The sequence below is a fragment of the Canis lupus genome, chromosome 34, assembly GCF_048164855.1.
Source record: "Canis lupus baileyi chromosome 34, mCanLup2.hap1, whole genome shotgun sequence".
In the NCBI taxonomy this organism is placed as follows: domain Eukaryota; kingdom Metazoa; phylum Chordata; class Mammalia; order Carnivora; family Canidae; genus Canis; species Canis lupus.
This window is the reverse complement of record NC_132871.1, coordinates 22,023,906-22,042,508: the sequence shown is the minus strand read 5'-3', so window position 1 is coordinate 22,042,508 and position 18,603 is coordinate 22,023,906. Positions and strand designations below refer to the sequence as shown.

Sequence of the window (18,603 nt, the reverse complement as noted above, 5' to 3'; positions counted from 1 at the left end):
TTGGACTATATATCTATAGATATAGATAGATAGATGATGATAGATGATAGATAGATAGATAGATAGATAGATAGATAGATACTCATCAGGCATTGCCAATATATCTATAAAGATCTATTTAACTATTTCAGTTAGTCGAACACAGACAACATATAAAAATAAACATATAGTAGATAAGTGATGGATAGATAGTGATATACATATAGATATAACTAGATATAGTGAAAAATATTCCTCACATTTTACCTCCATGTGACATTAGTGACTTGACTTTGGAACCAGCAAGACTGTTCTTAACTCAGGCCTGAACACCACCAGTAACCCATCCTTACCTCTGAACTATCCACCTCAGCAGTATCAATTATTTTCATTCTAATCTGGCCTTGTTTAGAATCTGGACCTCCTAGAGAATAACAAACTTTTATATTAAGGGGCTGGAGGGAGATATGGCAAAAATATCATGTTGCTCCAGAAATTCCCTCTAGTGGCCCAATTTCTAGGCAGAGGTACTCTAATTTGGATCCTGTCTGAACAACCAACTCCTAAAATGTTCTGTATTGCTCAGCACTGTCTTTGCATTTACTCAGTATCAATATTTTATTCATGTATTTATTCTTAGGGATTGTGCCCTTGCTCTTTGGTTGTATGGAGTCAGTATCACCTTGTAAACTCTGATAGGTGAGAGAACATGTTGGTCTAACCCTATCTTAACCCATCACATCTTTCAGTTTTGTATTTATGGAATGAGTGCTTAATAAATACTGTTATTTATGAGTTTAATAAGATGCCTTACTATGATTTTGGAGCACATGATAGTCTTCTATTTTAGTTAAGGGCCAATACTGTTAAGTCTATTTATTTTTAATTATTTTTTTTCCTGTTTCGACTAGCATCCTAAACCTTCCAGAAATAAAATGCTTATCAAAATGCCTGTGGATAGCAAAGGCCCAATATACGTTGGTTAGCCTTTTGAGACAGAATCCAGAATGGTAAGTTCGCGAGCTTCATGTGCTGTCTTTCCTACATTAAAAACCTCACTATATAAGTCTTTGCCGTTTGAGCTTAGACAAGTCACTTAATCTGTCTACAGTTAATATTACATTCTTCTTAGCCTTTGCCATGATCTAATTCATGGGAAGCACTTAGCCCAGCTCTTGTCAGGTGACACAAACTTTAAAAAAATACTAGCTTTCCAAGAGGTCATCCGACATTGACTCTCCCTTTAGCGACATCTGGAACCTCTTCTCTGTCCTGTTACAATCTAGGCTTTTTGGTCTCCTGCCTCTGGGTCCATCCTTTCTTAGTGTTCTGCATACATTTTTTTTTTCTCCCTTGGGTCCTTAAATGCAGGCATGCTCTAAGTTTCTGACCTCAGAACATTTTTCCTTTCACAACACATTCTAGACTTGAGACCTTTCATGCTCCAAGGTGGTATTTCTATCTTGTCATTTCTGTACATGACCCTGCTTCATGAATCTCAAAGTAAGATAGAAACCATGAGGCCAGTTTGAGTTTATCTTCCTACCACCAAATCTCTAAGCCCTGCTGCATCAGCCCTGTCCTCACTGGGCCAGTTCTCTACAACATAATTGTGTATCCTTCCCACAGACACAGTGACCAATTCTTCCATTTTTAGTTCAGATCTCATCAGTTCCAGACCTCTCAGGGACTTTGTTCCATCTGTTTCCACATCTTTTTCTGCACAACCTCTCCCTTTCTACTAAACTCTTCCCCTAGGTTTTCAAATGTGTTTAATAGTTCCTGTATTTAAAATAAAACAAAATACAACAATAATAAGCCTTGCCTTTTCTTCACATGTCCTTCCAGCTCCTGCTTTAGTGACATTTTCTCTAAGTGACATTTTCTCTACTTTACAGTCAGACTCTGGAAAGCATTGCCTACCTGTATATCTCTTCCACTTCCTCATCTCCTGTTTACTCTTCAACTCAGTCTGATCTTATTGGACCTCACTGTTTCAAAACCATTTTCATTAAGGTGACCTCTGATGTTATATCTAGAGAACATTGTTCTACGCACATCTTTCTTGACTTACTAGAAACATAAAATAACTATCTACATGGCTAGTCTTCCATGACACCAGACTCTCTTGACTTACCTCATACTCTCCTACACAATTCTAAGTCTATTTTGAACAATAACAACTTGTCGCCCACCCTAACCCTAAGTATTGACGTTCCTCAAGTCTTGGTTCATATATCCTTTCTCTTCTCACTCTTCCATCCTGTCATAGCAATCTGACCAATTGGCATGGCTTTAAACACCTTCTGTGTGCTATATATTTGCAAATGCATATCTCCATAACTGCCTATGCTCTGTTCTGAGCTCCAGAAACCTGATAAGCTACGTACATATTATCTCCAATAGGAATTATTACAGGGAGGGCAGCCCCGGTGGCGCAGCGGTTTAGTGCCGCCTGCAGCCTGGGGTGTGATCCTGGAGACCCGGGATCGAGTCCCACATCGGGCTTCCTGCATGGAGCCTGCTTCTCCCTCTGCCTGTGTCTCTGCCTCTCTCTCGCTCTCTCTGAATGAATAAATAAATAAATCTTTAAAAAAAAAAGAATTATTACAGGGAACTTAAACTTATATTTTCAAAAACTGAGCTGTAACTATTCTTAAATGTTGCTAGTGTAGGACACTGATATTTCCATCTACTTAATTGAGATTGGAAACCATCTACTCAATTGTTCCTTAAGGAGACCTAGAAGTCATCTTTCCTATCTCTTTCCCACTTTCCATCTATGATTCATCATCATATCTTTCAGCTCTGCTGCCCCTTCTCTTTTTCTCCACTGCCACCATGGTAGTTGAATCCCAATTGTCTCTCACTGGATATTATTGATATAACCTCCTAACTAAATCACCTCCTTTTTTTTTAACCCTGATCATCCATCCTATTTCCTAGAAGCCATGAAAAAAAAAATGCGGATTTTACCATGCCTCTTCTCTGCTTGAAATTCATCAATAATGGGTCATTGACTTAAAATACATTCTAAAATCCTTAGCACGGCCTAAAATGCCTTATATAATATGGTTTCTGATGGCCTTTACAAATTTCTGTCAGAATGTGTCCCTCTCTGATTCTCTAAACTTCAGCCACTGTCATCTTTGTTGAGTTCCAGGAGTACTCACACCTCTCTCCTACCTCAGCATTTCCATACACACCGTTTCTTCTGCCAGAACATCCAGCATCCTTAACTCAGGTAACTCCTTCTTATTTCTCTTCCTGGTTTCTGCACAAATTAAGCATCTTCAGAAAAGGCCTTTCGAGTTCCCACAATTAAAGTTAGATCTCTATTATAAGGCCTAGTCCTACCATTCACTTCTCTTCATAGAACCAATAACCATTTAAATCACCTATCAATTTCTTGACAGTGTCTCTATTCCATGGTGAGCTTCATGAGGGTAGAGAACATGTTTAAATGTTCATACTGTATCTATAATACAGAATTGGGCAGATGATGGGTACTCAATACATTTCAGTTGAATGATTGCCAACTTCTATAACCTTTGTCCAGCCTCAATCCTTCTCCTGGGCAACAGACTTCTGTTTCCAAATGCCTACTTGACTCATCCACAGAAATGAATAGCAGGCACCCTATGGTGAGCATATTAGCAACCAAACATTTAATCAACCCCTCCCAACCTGCACCCCCATGCCCCATGCAGCTCTTAACTTTGTTACTAGCACTTCGCCACCTTCCTGCATTTTAAGACTTTGCTGTTGTTTTCATCTCCTCTCTTTTTTTCACTCCAGATGTCCGATTGATTGCCCAAATTAGTTACTTCTTCCTCTAAATGTTTCTTCCTGGTTTTATCCTTCTATTTTTATTTTCACCATTAATTTCCTATTCGGCCTTTATCATCATACTCCTGGACCCACTGAATGGTCTTCCTACCTCCAACTTTCTCTTACTCACTGCACCCCCTATATTGGATACTGAGATAGAGCATAGTTGGAAGCATAGACTCCGACGCCATTAAGTCTGGACAAAACCTAGCTTTGTTCCTTCTTAGCTATATTACCATTACCAAATTGCTGAAGCTCCTTGTGCCTCATTGTAAAAGGAGAACGGTAATGATAACTAAATATGGAACTACGGTGAGGGTTAAGTGAGTTAATATATATTACACATATAGAACAGTGCTTGGCACATGCCAAGACCTCATTAAATGTTAGCTATTATTTTTATATTGTTAACACTAATCTTCTAAAAATCCAGACTAAATCACATCACTTCCCATCCTTGCCTTCCCATTTCCAAAGGGGGAAAAAAATACTCAGACTACTCTTTAAAATGTTCAACAATCTTATCTGTACTCAACCTATCTTTATCACTACCCAGTTTAATCTGCCTCAACTCCTAAACCCCAAACCTAGCAGATTAATTTAGTTTTCCCAATTACAGCATGTACTTTTATGCTACTGTGCCTTTGATTATGCTGTCCTTTCAACTTGGAATGCCGACGCCACATCTCAAATACTTGTGAATTCAAAGCCAAGATTATTTTTATGAGTCCATCCTTGAGTCTCTGAGTCAGAGTTAATTACTCTTTCATGTATCTCCCCTAGCACTTTAGCTTTCTATATTTTATAGTAATTACATACATCTCTGCATCCTTGCCCTGTTCACTTACCAACCACCCCCAAAGATGCAATTTGCTTGACCGTAGACTCCAAGTCTTAACACTTTTGTATTTCACACAGTATCTAGCGCTAGTCATCAGGCAAACTGACCTGCCAATAGTGGACACTTAGCAGTTATTTGTTTCCTCTCATTGGAAAAGAATTGAGTAGTTTAAGGTTTTGACAAAAAGAAGACACTTTCCCTTTTCAGAAACACTACCTAGATGGCATGATAGAACGGCATTTTTAAAAAATATTTTATTCATTTATTTGAGAGAGAGAGAGCACAAGCAGAAGGGGGAGCCAGAGGGAGAGGGAGAAGCAGGCTCCGCGCTGAGCAGGGAGCCCGACGCAGGGCTCCATCCCAGGATCCCGAAATTACGACCTGAGCTGTAGGCAGACACTTAATCAACTGAGCCAGCTAGGTGCCCCTACAACAGCATTTATTATTGACATTATTGACAACTACTTAATCATACCTTGTATAAGTGATCAAAAAGACTCACTATTTCAAACACTAAGTTTGTATAAACTACTACTTTCTGTTTAAGAAAATTATCTTACTTTATGAATATATTTAGGAACTATTTCCCTATAATAAAAAACAGAAATGTGGGGCACCTGGGTGGCTCAGTTGGTTAAGCATCTGATTCATGGTTTCTGCTCAGGTCATGATCTCAGTCAGGATCAAGGAATCAAACTCCACATGGGGCTCTGTACTCAGCGAGGAGTTGCTGGGGAGTCCTTCCCTCTCCCTCTGCTCCTCTTCCTCATGCACACTCTCTAAATAAATAAGTAAATAAATAAAATCTTGGGCTGCCTGAGTAGTTCAGTCAGTTAAGCTTCTGCCTTTGGCTCAGATCATGATCCCAGGGTCCTGGGATTGAGTCCCACATCCAGCTCCCTGCTCCATGGAGAGCCTACTTCTTCCTCTCCCTCTGCCTGCTGCTCCCCCTGCTTGTGCTCTCGCTCTGTCAAATAAATAAATAATATCTTAAATAAATAAAATCTTAAAAAAATAGGAATGTGATAGCAATCATTTAAGCATTTTATATATTAAAGGTTGACAAATAAAGCAATCTGAAGGTATTTTTTCCAAAATAAAAAAGACTGCTTTATTTACTTCCCTGCATAATTGTGCTGCCTACCTAATTTTAGAACAGTGAGAGATTTGAATTTCTCTTTTTATAGTCAAATGATTAACTTGAGGAAATGCAGTATCTTCAGGGGATAGTAATGGAATCCTAAACAAAAACTTAAATCGCCTAGAGATGCCCTGTCGCATAACTAGAAGTTTTTATTTCCATTCCAAACTGCAATCTGGCCTCTTTATGGAACCGGATTCTTTGTCTTTTTGGCAGCCTCTTTGGCCAAACTTAGATCTAAGCATCCAGTGCTCCTTTAAAACACTTGCACAAGGCAAGGGAAGAAAATTGTGCTGACCGATACATGTAACCCAAGACCTAGGATACTTGATTTTTAGGCCCAATATCAGTCTAGTCAGGGTATCTCATGGCAGGGATCTCATCTCATTATTTTTTCAATTCATATTGGATTCACTGGTAAGCTATTTTCAGTTATGCACATTGACCTAGATTCTCCCACAGTGTAAGCTACTCCCCAGGAGTATGCTAGGTACTTGAGGAAACCGCATTAACGCTTCCACATATGCTATCATAACCCGTTTCCTGGTGGCTGAAAAGAGCTGCCTCTCAGGATATTAAATGATACCTTCATATGCTGAAGAGGATTGACACAGCTCCTCTAGGTATCTGCTGTGCAAACCAGGGGAAACCCAGAAACTAGGAGAACCTGGCTTGCTAAATAGAAGGAAAGTAAATATTTTGATAATAGATTTTTTACAATCTTCTAATTGAAATGATAGGGTATGATTATCAGTTATATAATCTTTAGTACCTACAACCAAGGTTAGCACAAAACCCAAGTTCTGTTTTGAGGATCATGAATGATAACTTCCCTTTGAAGCCTCCTTCTTCCAGGCTCTTCCCCCTCATGGAGCTCCAGGGGCTTCTGAGATCCCTTAGAGGTGATGCTTTACTTTCTCCCTGTTGAGCCATAAAGGAAGTACGTATTCATCTTTTTGACCATACCATTAGTAGTAGAGAACCTGAACTGAGACCAGCTTCAGCAAGAGTAGCCAATTGTCAGTTTTTATAATGAAAAAAAAAAAAAAATCCAGGCATAGATACTTGGAGAGTGGACCCACAAAATCAAATGATACCATTCAGTTCATTCAATCCTCAGAGTTTCCCTCTTTCTCCCATCTCCTCACCTCTCCGAGTTTCTTTCTTTTGCATTTGGTGGGTTCTTTCTTTATAATAGTGACCCTTGGACAGCCTGGCATCCCAGCTTCGCAAATCAGCAGAAAAATAATGTTTCAGTGAAAGTCTCAGCCATGACACTCAGCGGACTAGTTTGGGTTTTTTACCTCCAATGCATTCAGTTCACCTATTCGGAGCATCTTCTACACTGGGTAGATTGAAAAAGAAGAAAACATAGTGCTTAGAACATGCAGTCGGGAACTACCGTGCCCTCTAAAAACTTGGCTCTGTCCCTCCCTGACTCTGCAACCACTGGCCATCCCTGAATGAATAATTGTGGCCAGGAGGTCATATGACCTGGCCTGTATTATGTCCCCACCCCTGAGCAGGTGTGTGGAAGTCCCAATGGGTTTGAGATCAGTGAAGGAAAAAAATCAAGAAGCTGTATCAACCAGGCATAAACTACAGGCATCTATTACACTCTTACGTGAAAAATAACTGACATGTATTTCATAGGGTAAATACAAGACCTACAATACATTGTACACACCCATGTCATAGCTTTCTTACACTGACCTGTCTGTGTATGAGCACATATCCCTAAGTAAACCCGGAGCCTTGCAAGGTCAGGGCTAGTACTAGCGAGGCAAGGAGGATATAGTGTGTGAGTCTAGTAAATGTTTGCTAGATAAGGGGAAAACTGCAACTTTTAGCAAAATACTTTCAGTAGTACATTTGCAAATACATTGGCACATTTCATTTTCCTCCCAAGAAAATACATGGCTATAGTTACTTGGAAGGAGGCTAAACAGTTCGGTAGAATTTAATGACCTCCCTGTTGTTTTGAAAAAAAACAAACAAACAAACAAAAAGAATGGATTGATATCACTATCTTTGAGGTTTACTGCCCATTATAGTACTCGAAAAAATACTGGTCAGGGGACTATGGAGATGAATTACAACTTGAATTAAGCTCAGGTTGTTGACGGCTCAAATTTATTACCATCAAAAAAGTAAAAAGCTGTTTACTCGCTTCTTTGAAATATGCCAGTGGGTTTAACTCTGTCCCTCAGCTAAAATTTGTTCTCTCTTCATTAGGATCTCTTCTAGGCGGGAACGGAGGTGTGCACAGAGAGCCACAGCTCCACTCGTGCTTTCAGTTGTTGTGGCATCCAATTTTTATGACTCCAAAATAAATTCAGTGTCTAGGATTATCAATTTATCTTACAGCTTAACTTCTTTTTAAAAATGACCAAACAGAAGCTTCAATAAATAGCCGGCTGGGAAACGGGCAGGACAGGAGCAAAATGCTCTCTTATGGTGGCGTAGAAACTCTTCCGAGCCTTGAAGAGGTTATTTGCTAAATGTCCAAAAGAGTTAATGATCTTCCAAAAGGGAATAAAGATCAAACCTAGTGTCCTCCGAGCAGCACTAATGGCCCGGCGCACTAAATCTTCTACTCCTCTCTAAGTGATTTCGGTGTCTTTCTTTCCCTATTGAAAGCAAAATCCTACCCCTCTATAAGGGACAAAGGATGAAACTATTTTAGATTGCATTAAAACCAGATGCTGCCCAGGAAATTCAGCGTTAGCAGGCAGTAAATTATGCTTTTAATCTGCTTGTTGTTTCTGGGTGTTGCCACAAACATATTACAGTATGTGGTACCACTTAGGGGCTGGGTCACCCATCCAGGCCGTTTGGAAAACATGTGTTGTGTTAATGATGGACTTCGGTGTTCCCTCAATCCGCACCCCCATCCCCACCCAAACCCCCACCCCCAGGCTGGTTCAGATCAAAACCTTTCATTTTGTAAGTATGAATAATAAGAACTTGAGTGCAGATTAATTGACAGTCCACCCCACCAGTCCCTTTTACGAGGCAAAATTAAAGTTTTTTTTTTTTGTTTTTTTTTAGCCTAACCCCCACTGCCCATTTAGGTTTGTGTATATAAATAAGCCAGGTTATCTTTTTCCTGGGGAGAAATGCTGTTTTATCTAACGGTCGCTTTCCTAGGAGTTCAATACTCCACCACTCTAAATTAGGACACTTTATCTTAAGGCTTCATAATCTTACGAGACTATAATTGGAAAGTTTATAAAAAAAAAAAAAATCCTGCTTTGTAAGCTTGGCAGCTGAGATAGAAGGAGGGAATGAGAAGGGCTACAGCAGAATTACACCATCACTGCTAGCCTGACTCCGCTTGACAGAGCCGTTTAATATTTTGACAAGACAAAATATAAAGCAGCATTTTATTCTGTAGAGACTTCACTAGACACAAGCATGGAAGTGCTTGTGATCAATAAAGTTTGTGGTGGAGAGTGATTTATTTACAGCAGGGTATTATGTAGAGAAAGAGCTGTGATATTTCCACCGGCTTTGACGGCATAATGGGCCCCTCTCAATCCTTACATGGAAGGGTTAGATTGTCGTGGTTGCTCAGGCGGTATTCAAAACGTTATCTGATCGGCCTTAAAGACTTCAGAACGAGACAGATGATTAGTTACCCTAAACGATCCTCATCATGCAGAAATTGATGATTTAATATAGTCAATGACAGACGATTCCATTTGTACTAGATAAAGTGTCTGCGGTTTGTATCAATCATAATAGAGTTATTATTGAGCATAAAAGAAAAGCATGTTTAATATCATTAATTCCAGATATGTCGCTTTCCACATCTGGCATTCATCCATAGACCAGAACCACTCCAGGCTATCATTTCTGCCTCTGTGCTGGCGACTCCAGTGTTTTTTGTAATTTCAAAATGTTTTTCAGCACCTCCAGCTAGGCGCAATAACAGTTTACAGATTACCTATGTCATCACATTTTGACAAACTTCTCAATCTGATGTGACCTTCATCTTTAGCCATCTGCTTGCCTTTGTTTCTGCTCTTTTTTGATAAACCTCCACAGCTTAAAGCTGTAGTAGTTCCATAGACTGTACTTCTAGGTCAACATTTCACCTGTGTAAATCCAGAAACACAGGCTGCAGTGTAAAGATGGTGACCTGGGTTCAGGTCCCTGGGTGCCTGACCCTCCCTCACCCCCTTAGTTATATTTTTCATCATCCACGTCAAATTCATTTTGATTGTTCGGAGGGGAGAGCACACAACCAGAAAAAGGGAAGCACGAGTGGGAGTTGGGGTGAGGGAAAAAGGAAAAAAGAATAATCAGAAGAGCTGAGAAGTTGGAAAAAGTAGGAAAAACACAATTTCTGCATTTGCCTTCTCTGCACACAATCTAATGACCAGAAAGGCAAATATATAAATGAGGGAAGAGACACAAACTTTCTGGGAACAACATCATGGTTACCTGAAGTAAATGCTGTATTTTTTTGTTTTGTTTTATTTATTTTTGTTATAATTTTTTAGAGGCAGGGAGGGGCAGAGGGAGAGAGAGAATCTCAGCAGGCTCTACAACCAGCATGGAGCCCTACTATGGGCTCGATCCCAGGACCCTGAGATCATGACCTGGGCTGAAATCAAGAGTGGGACACTTAATCGTCCAAGTATTTTAAATACTCTTATTTCCAAGTCACATGTTGAAACAACAACAACAAAAAGTCCTACCTACCTCCAAATATGGCACATCCATTTTTTTTAGGGAGGAAAAATCTCCCTCAATAAAAAGGAAAAAAGTGTCTCAGATTTCAATTACTTCTACTCACAAATGTTCATATAGTACTCTAGGTTGTAAACAACAACAACAACAACAAAACACTAAGAGTTTCTTTTTTCTTTTTGCAATAAGAATTGTTTGGATGGGATCCCTGGGTGGCGCAGCGGTTTGGCGCCTGCCTTTGGCCTAGGGCGCGATCCTGGAGACCTGGGATCGAATCCCACGTCGGGCTCCCGGTGCATGGAGCCTGCTTCTCCCTCTGCCTGTGTCTCTGCCTCTCTCTCTCTCTCTCACTGTGTGCCTATCATAAAAAAAAAAAAAAAAAGAATTGTTTGGAGATGATTTTTCATGTGTTTAATAAGTATTTATTGAGGGCCTACTATGTGCCATACTTGTTAGGCACTTGTACATGGGTGAACAAAAGAGACAAAAAACTCTGCCCTCGTAAAACTCACATTATAATGTTGATTGCTTATAGAGATTCTGAGAAGTAAGATGGTTTTTAAGTAGAACATTTTTTAAAACTTAAGGACACGAACAAAATAACCTCAAGGAGGATAAGTGAAGATCAAGCTCTCCCTCTGCCTTCAGAGGTGCTAGGTGTCAGGCATATGTACACTGGGAAGTAGAAAGCGTCATCGCTCCTAGATGAATTTAGTCCAGCTAAATGCTTATCTACACTAGCATATTCCTTTATCTCATTTTCTTTGGTGGGGCAAAGTAAAAAGATTAACACTGCTTCAGAGGCAAAGGGGAGGTTTTCAAGTTTAGCTCTCATTGCCTCATCATACTGCCTTTTTATCACTGCCTCAACATGATGGGCTTTCTAAGACAAAGTCCAACGTTTTCCCCATATGTAATCACTCCTTGTTGTGTCTAGAGGCAACTAACAAATCATGGGAGTAAACATATAGTTTTTTAATTATTTTGCTGATAACTACTGACATTTAAGGTATAAATAGTCAAATATTCAGGGGAATAATTTCATAAATGAGCCAAATCAGATTTAAGTACTGAATCTCATGAGGGGCCTCATAAAGCCCTCAGATTTCTAATGTTCTAGGCCTACTGCAATGTTTCCGGACTATGTGACAAACCTCGTTAAACCTCAGGTTTCTTGTTTGCAAAATAGAGAAAATATCTGCCTTGCCTCTTGCACAAGGTTACATTAGGAATGATTTTTTTTTTTAAGTATTTTTCCAACAAAAAACACTTGAGCTATGATCTAGTCAAACTCCTCTATTTCGTAAATGAGAAAATAAAGGCCCAGAGAATTTAAGAGACTTACTCAAGGTCAGTCTACTTAATAGCAGAACTGGGATTAGGTCATCGTTCTTAATTTCTTGTCCGGTGATCTCTCTTCTATTCCACGAGATAATGTAGTAAAAATGCTTTGAAAGCTGACATGCATAAAGAATATGGTATTATAATGATGGAGCAAAATGGTACGATCACTCTACATCTGAGTTTCCCTATTTCTCAAAAAATAAAAAATAAAAAAGCATTCCTGCACATCTTATCATGATTTCTACCAGGAATTAAACAGAAGTGTGCAAGAAACATTAGATTTTTGATAACAATAATTTCACATTTTGTATAAAGTTTTATATGCAGATAAAACTAAAAAAAAAAAAACTAATGAAAGCCCATTGACAGTCATCATAGTTATAGATTGTGCCAAGTTTGACACTTTAGTTCCTAACCTAATAATTTGTTCAACTGTCAGTATCAACATAATATTGGTTGAGCCTTATAAAATAATAAATCATGATTGTGTTTTATTTTATTCCCATGACTAAGGTTAGGTTTTTAATATCTTTTTGATGATCTAATACTCTCAAAGCAGACAGCAGACACCAGTAAACAAATACACTATTATTTGAGAAAGACTTCATGTTCATTGATGGGTTTAGCCTTGACACTAAAATGTATATAGAGAAAGTGTCAGTCAACTTTTGACATGCAAAATGTTTATGTCAGACTCACAAAGAGCAGGTTCAGAAAGCAAGTGACCATAAAGTCACCTAATGCTAAAAATCAAAAGCCTTCTGAATCAAAGTCTAAGAAGAGCACTTTTTGGTTCTGTTTCAAACTCATTATTGATTTTACTTTAAGCATTAATTTATTCATGTATCCTCAACATATTTTAAATGGCCATGCCTATTTGTCTGCCCCCAAATTGCTGTGCTGACAATACTGTTTAAATGAGATTTTAACTATTTAATTGTAGATTCATAGTTAGAAGAAAAAAATTAAATCTATATGGTAAAATAGAAGCGGTAGTCCTCTATTTCAGTTCACAAATCTAAAAGGCTCACAGTTATCCATTATTCAGTTGGTCAGCTGGCATAGAAATTTAACTTAGAACCGAAATTATGCAAGAAGCCACTCTGATGTAAAGGAAGGAAAGTGTAAAAGATTTTCTAATCAATTTTCCACTTCTGAACAATAATCATTATAAATAGCAAATAATGCTTCAAATAGAAAAATAGAGAATGCTGGTTTGGATAACTTTTCTCATTTCTCTTTTAGAAACAGAGAGGCTATTCTAAAATGTTTTAAGTTTCTTATCTGTAGTTACAAGCTAGCAGGAAACTTGAAGATTTAATCTTCAGAAATTTATCTTGGCACATATGATTTTAAAAATTAAGGCTAATTCTCTCATGCACTGTTGGTGGGAACGTAAATTGGAGCAAACACTCTGGAAAACAGTATGGAGATTCCTCAAAAAAACTGAAAATAGAACTATTGTCCAATCCAGTAATTCCACTCCTGGGTATTTACCCAAAGAAAAATGAAAACAAACAAACAAACAAAAAAAAAAAAAAAACAAAAAAAAAACAAAAATGAAAACACTAATTTGAAAAGATGTATGAACCCCTACGGGTTTTTTTTTAACGGCACTATTTACAATAGCCAAGATATGGAAGCATCCCAAGTGTCCATCAATAGATTAGTGGATAAAGAAGATGTTATACACACACACACACACACACACACACACACACTGGAATATTACTCAGTCATGAAAAGAATGAGGTCTTGCCACCACAACAGCATGGATAGATCTAGAGGGTATAGTGCTGAGTAAAATAAGCCCGACAGAGAAAGACAAATACCATATGATTTCACTTATATGTGGAGTCTAAAAAATGAAACAAAACAACAACAAAAACAGACTCATGGAGAACAAACTGGTGGCTGACAGAAGGGAGGAGGTGGGGAATGAGTGAAATAGGGGAAGAGGATTAAGAGATATAAACCACCAGTCATAAAATTAAAAAAAAAATCACAGGGAGGAAAAGTACAATGCAGGGACCCCTGGGTGGCTCAGTGGTTGAGCATCTGCCTTCAGCTTGGGTCATGGTCCTGGGGTCCTGGGATCAAGTCCCGCATTGGGCTCCCCACAGGGAGCCTGCTTCTCCCTCTGCCTGTGTCTCTGCCTCTCTCTCTGTGTCTCTCATGAATAAATAAATAAAATCTTTAAAAAAAAAAAAAAGTACAACGCAAGGAATATGGTCAATAAAAGTGTAATAAATTTGCAGAGTGACAGATAGTAATTTCATAATATATATAATTGCATAATTGCTATGTTGCATACCTAAAACTAATATGTTATATATCTATACTCCTCAATTAAAAATTTAAAAATTAATATAAATAAATAAAAATTAATGTTGGTTCTAAAATTTGTTATTTTATCAGTAAATGTTTTATTGGTTAGTTTATCGCTTCTTACAACACTCTGTATGCTTATTTCTCTCATTTCTGTGTCTTTTTTTATGATAGATACACTTTCTCCCTGGAATTCCCATCCTCTGCCTCTCCTCCTCTCAAAATACTGCTTTCCCTTCAAGTGTCAACTTACGTCTAAATTCGACTACAAATATTTCCCTGGATGCTCCAGGCATAATTCTCTTTCATTTTTCTGAATTCCTAGAACAATTATAGTCTGCATTACATCATCCAGGAAAATGCACCTATTCACTAAAAGCATATTTAGTGTTTGGTCTTTGCTGGGCACTGTATTAAGCATCCAGGCTGCTAAGAGGATAACACATGAGATAGTCTTCCACCTTCTCTAGTAAAAGAGGGGGAACTAACCCCCCAAAACTGTAGATATTATCTCATTTAATCTGCATAGAATCTCAGTATAGTGAAATTATCAACTCAATATCATAGATGAGGGAACTGAGGCATTAGGAAACTGGGTTGCTATCCCAAAGATTTCAGAGACAGAATCACTTCTTAATCATTCTAGACTAATACGCTTCATCTGCACAATTATACTGATGCCCTGGATTTCTGAGAGTGGGGAACTATTTTTTAAACTCTTTTCCATTCTTTGATTTGCTGGGGAAAAGAAAGATATGTATTCACTAAAAATATGTATTGACTGATTGCAGAATGTGAGTTCAATTCACACCTTAACAGAAACTTAAATAGATTTTTCCCACATAGCATATAACATAATCATAACAATGGTTACCTGTATTGTAAATAATGATGGTAAAATCTGTTTAATAGTCTAATTACAAGTCTCATAGGCTCAAGGGATAAAATGCTATTGATAAGAAAACTGAAAAAGCGAACCATTAATCAAACCTAGCTTCTTTTTCCTATGATAAAGCTATAAAAATATACAACCATAAAATTATTTTGAAACTTGGCAAATTTAAAAGTTCAGATTTGGGATCCCTGGGTGGTGCAGCGGTTTGGCGCCTGCCTTTGGCCCAGGGCGCGATCCTGGAGACCCGGGATCGAATCCCACATCGGGCTCCCGGTGCATGGAGCCTGCTTCTCCCTCTGACTATGTCTCTGCCTCTCTCTCTCTCTCTGTGACTATCATAAATAAATAAAAAAATTTAAAAAATAAATAAAAAAAAAATAAAAAAAATAAAAGTTCAGATTTGCAGATGCCCCAGTTTACCTGTATACCAAGGGATCAGAATGTTCTCAACCTTTCAAGTCATGTGCATTCTAAGTATAAAAACAACTTAGAGTATGTATGTGCATTATCTTAAAGAAAACCAGACACTCACCAAGGGCAAATTTTCTCCTTCAGATCTCTATGAACAATTTGGACTCAAACTTTGTGCTTTCTCTAAATTAAAAAAAGGAACCTCATTTAAGATCATCAAAAGAAGAGCAAATCTAAAATATAGCTCATTAGCCTATATGATACTTTATGTGTATATATTCACAAATATATTGTTAGTAAGTGGAAAGATCAGATGCTCCTGAATGTTACAATACCATTATAGGAATGCAAAGATAAAATTCCTAAAGGAAAAGAAACATTGTGGGAAAGGAATCTCTGTATTAAAAATACAGTTGTAAAATATTTTTCTAAACCATGTCACATTCACTCCCAGAAATTGAATTTTTATTCCTGGTTGTCTGTATATGTTAGGATTAAATGTTTGAGTTTCACAGTGAAAATAAACTTAGTATCTCTTAAATATTAAAGTAAAAATTAAAAGTGGAAATATGTAAATCAGAAGGATAAAGAATATATTATTAATTATCTGCATATTAGAAATGTCATTTAGAAAATATTTCATCTCAAATTGCCTTATTTATCTCTGCCACTCAGTGCCCTATGCATCTATTTTTCCTTTGTCAGGATAAATATGCATATGAAGGCTCTAAGTGGCCAGGTGTTGTGACAGAAAATTACACACATGCCATCCTGGTCTGTCCTCCTAGAGTATGTGGATACAGTGACTAGGGGTGAGCTTCTAGCATTTAGGCTGCCGAAATTCAAGTTCTGGCTCTATCACTCATTAACTATATAACTTAGCATGGATTACTAAATTTCTCTGGACCTCAGATCCCTGATCTTAAAATAAAGCCAAGTAATTCATGTCTTATGAGCTGGCCATAAATATCAAATGAGATAATGCATATAAAACACTTAGTACAATGCCAAGCATATAAATAATGGTCAAGAAATATTAGCTATTATTACAACTATTATTAGCTAATAAGAGCTTATCAGTCAAACCAACACGCCATTAAAGTTTAAGCTCTTCAATACCAAGATCATGTCACACTTAGATCGTGTTCTTGATTAGTGACCATGGATTGAATGACAGGCATGACAGATTGTATGAATGAATGAACCAACAAATGCAAATATATTTAAGATAGGAATCCTATTTAAAATAGGATATACACACACACACATTTAAGATATACAGAGACACACACATATGCAAATATACAAAATTATATATATATTCATAACACGAGACCTATGGCCCAATTATCAATCAACTAAGTAAATTTACTCAACCCATCAATTAAGTAAAAATAATAATCAAAATAATAATCAAACTAGGTGGATATTTGATTGAATTGACCTACTATTTGATTAAATTCATAGGCTCATTCGTGTGATTCAATATGGTAGAGCCCCACGATTATTTAAATAAAAAGAAACATAAAGTCAATTGGGATGAGATTGTGGCATTTATATTACAAGCAGAGCAAGAAAAAGTATATAGAAGCTGAAGTAAGAGGTGAGCAGCATAATCATACACCATGGGAGTGGGAATACTGGAGAATGTGGCCAAGGCGCATTTAGGCAAAAATGTCAAGTGGAGGAGGCAAAGTGTAAACTCAGTTTCTTTCATAAGAATAAAGGATAAAAAGGTAAACATACTGTCTTGGAAAACTTTTACCAAGCATTCCAGAACCAAACTGAAATAAATATTGAAATAACCAAACATTTGTTCCTAGAAAGGATCCTTTCCACTTTAAGCCTTATTGAAATCATGTTATTCATTAAAGACCCACACACAAATACATGCACACACACACATACACACTCTTGTCTTGGTTACCTAAATCAAACATTTTAAATTATTCTTAAAAGTACTAACACCATATATTTCAGTATAAACAAACAACAACAAATTTTGACAACAATGACAAAGCTAACTAATCTTTAAAACAACCACTGTATCTGGAATATTATGAATTAGCAACAGACAAAAGTCTATGATCCTAATTGCAACTCTGGCACAGATCTGATCGTAGTGACTGCTACTACTCACTTATTATATTAATTTTTCCAAGGTCAGCTCTACAATGGCCCACCATCACAGATAATTCCACTTCCATGAATTTGTTTCTTGTCACAGTCACATCAAAGGAAAAGAAAAATGAGTTAACAGTCAGCACTTAGGGGTTGTTCAAGTGGCAGAAGGTTCAGTTCCTTTAGAACAATGACTCTGGCTTGACGTTGTGTGATTGTAAGGTAAAATACTGTCTTCCCTGAAAGAGTCTTTGTCTATAGCTGAAAGGAAATAGTATGTCTATTCCTGAAAGTGAAATATGGATCTGCAATTTTATGAGAAAGTATATCATTAGTCATCAAATATATTCTGAGTATATTTTTTAAATTATTTCTGTTCTGTCATATAAAAGATATTATGGACTCTGCCCCCTGTAGTTCTCTGTCCCTCTTTGTCTCTCTTTTTCTCTGTCTTTCTCTCTTCTGTCTCTCTCTTTCACACACACACACATACACACACACGCACACACACACAAACACAGAAACACTCCATACACATGCACAATGGTGCTCTCGTTGGCATTCTGTTGTCCAAACCTTGATGCTATTGAATCTGCAACGTGTTTGAAAGACACGTTGGATGTTATATTTTTTCACGTTGAAGGAGGAAACTGAATTACCAACAATGTAGTCCTTGAATGTAGCCAGTCTACTAGGCTTGAAGTACCACTTATCACAATACGATTCCATCAAGATGAATATGTATAGAAATAGATATACCAAGACACCTAAAAACTGTTGTATAGCAGTCGGCTGAAGTAGAAGAGGTACAGGATATGTTCTAAGGAGTCACCTGAAAAATAAATCCAAGAGGACATCCTATTTACCCAAGCCTTCATAGGTGAGATTTTCAAGTCAACATTGGTAAAAGGACGAATAGTGAGGATACCTACAGGAAGGGTCTGAAAAAGTTACAAACAAAAATTTCTATAATAACTCCAGTCTTCAAGTTCCACTGTGACCAATCCTACCAGA

The 18,603-nt window shown here is 37.5% G+C and overlaps 1 long non-coding RNA gene across 4 annotated transcripts in view; it reads right to left on the bottom strand.

Moving 5' to 3' along the window:
• The window catches only part of LOC140624528 (uncharacterized), a 268,997-nt gene that overhangs the window by 213,586 nt on the left and 36,808 nt on the right, over positions 1 to 18,603 (bottom strand). For 3 of the 4 annotated variants that reach the window (XR_012024002.1, XR_012024005.1, XR_012024003.1), the window contains exon 2: positions 6,941 to 7,137. This is a non-coding gene — a long non-coding RNA (uncharacterized lncRNA). Of the gene's footprint in view, positions 1 to 6,940; positions 7,138 to 15,589; positions 15,654 to 18,603 lie in introns of those variants that run through there. The other variant, XR_012024004.1, reaches the window with a different exon arrangement.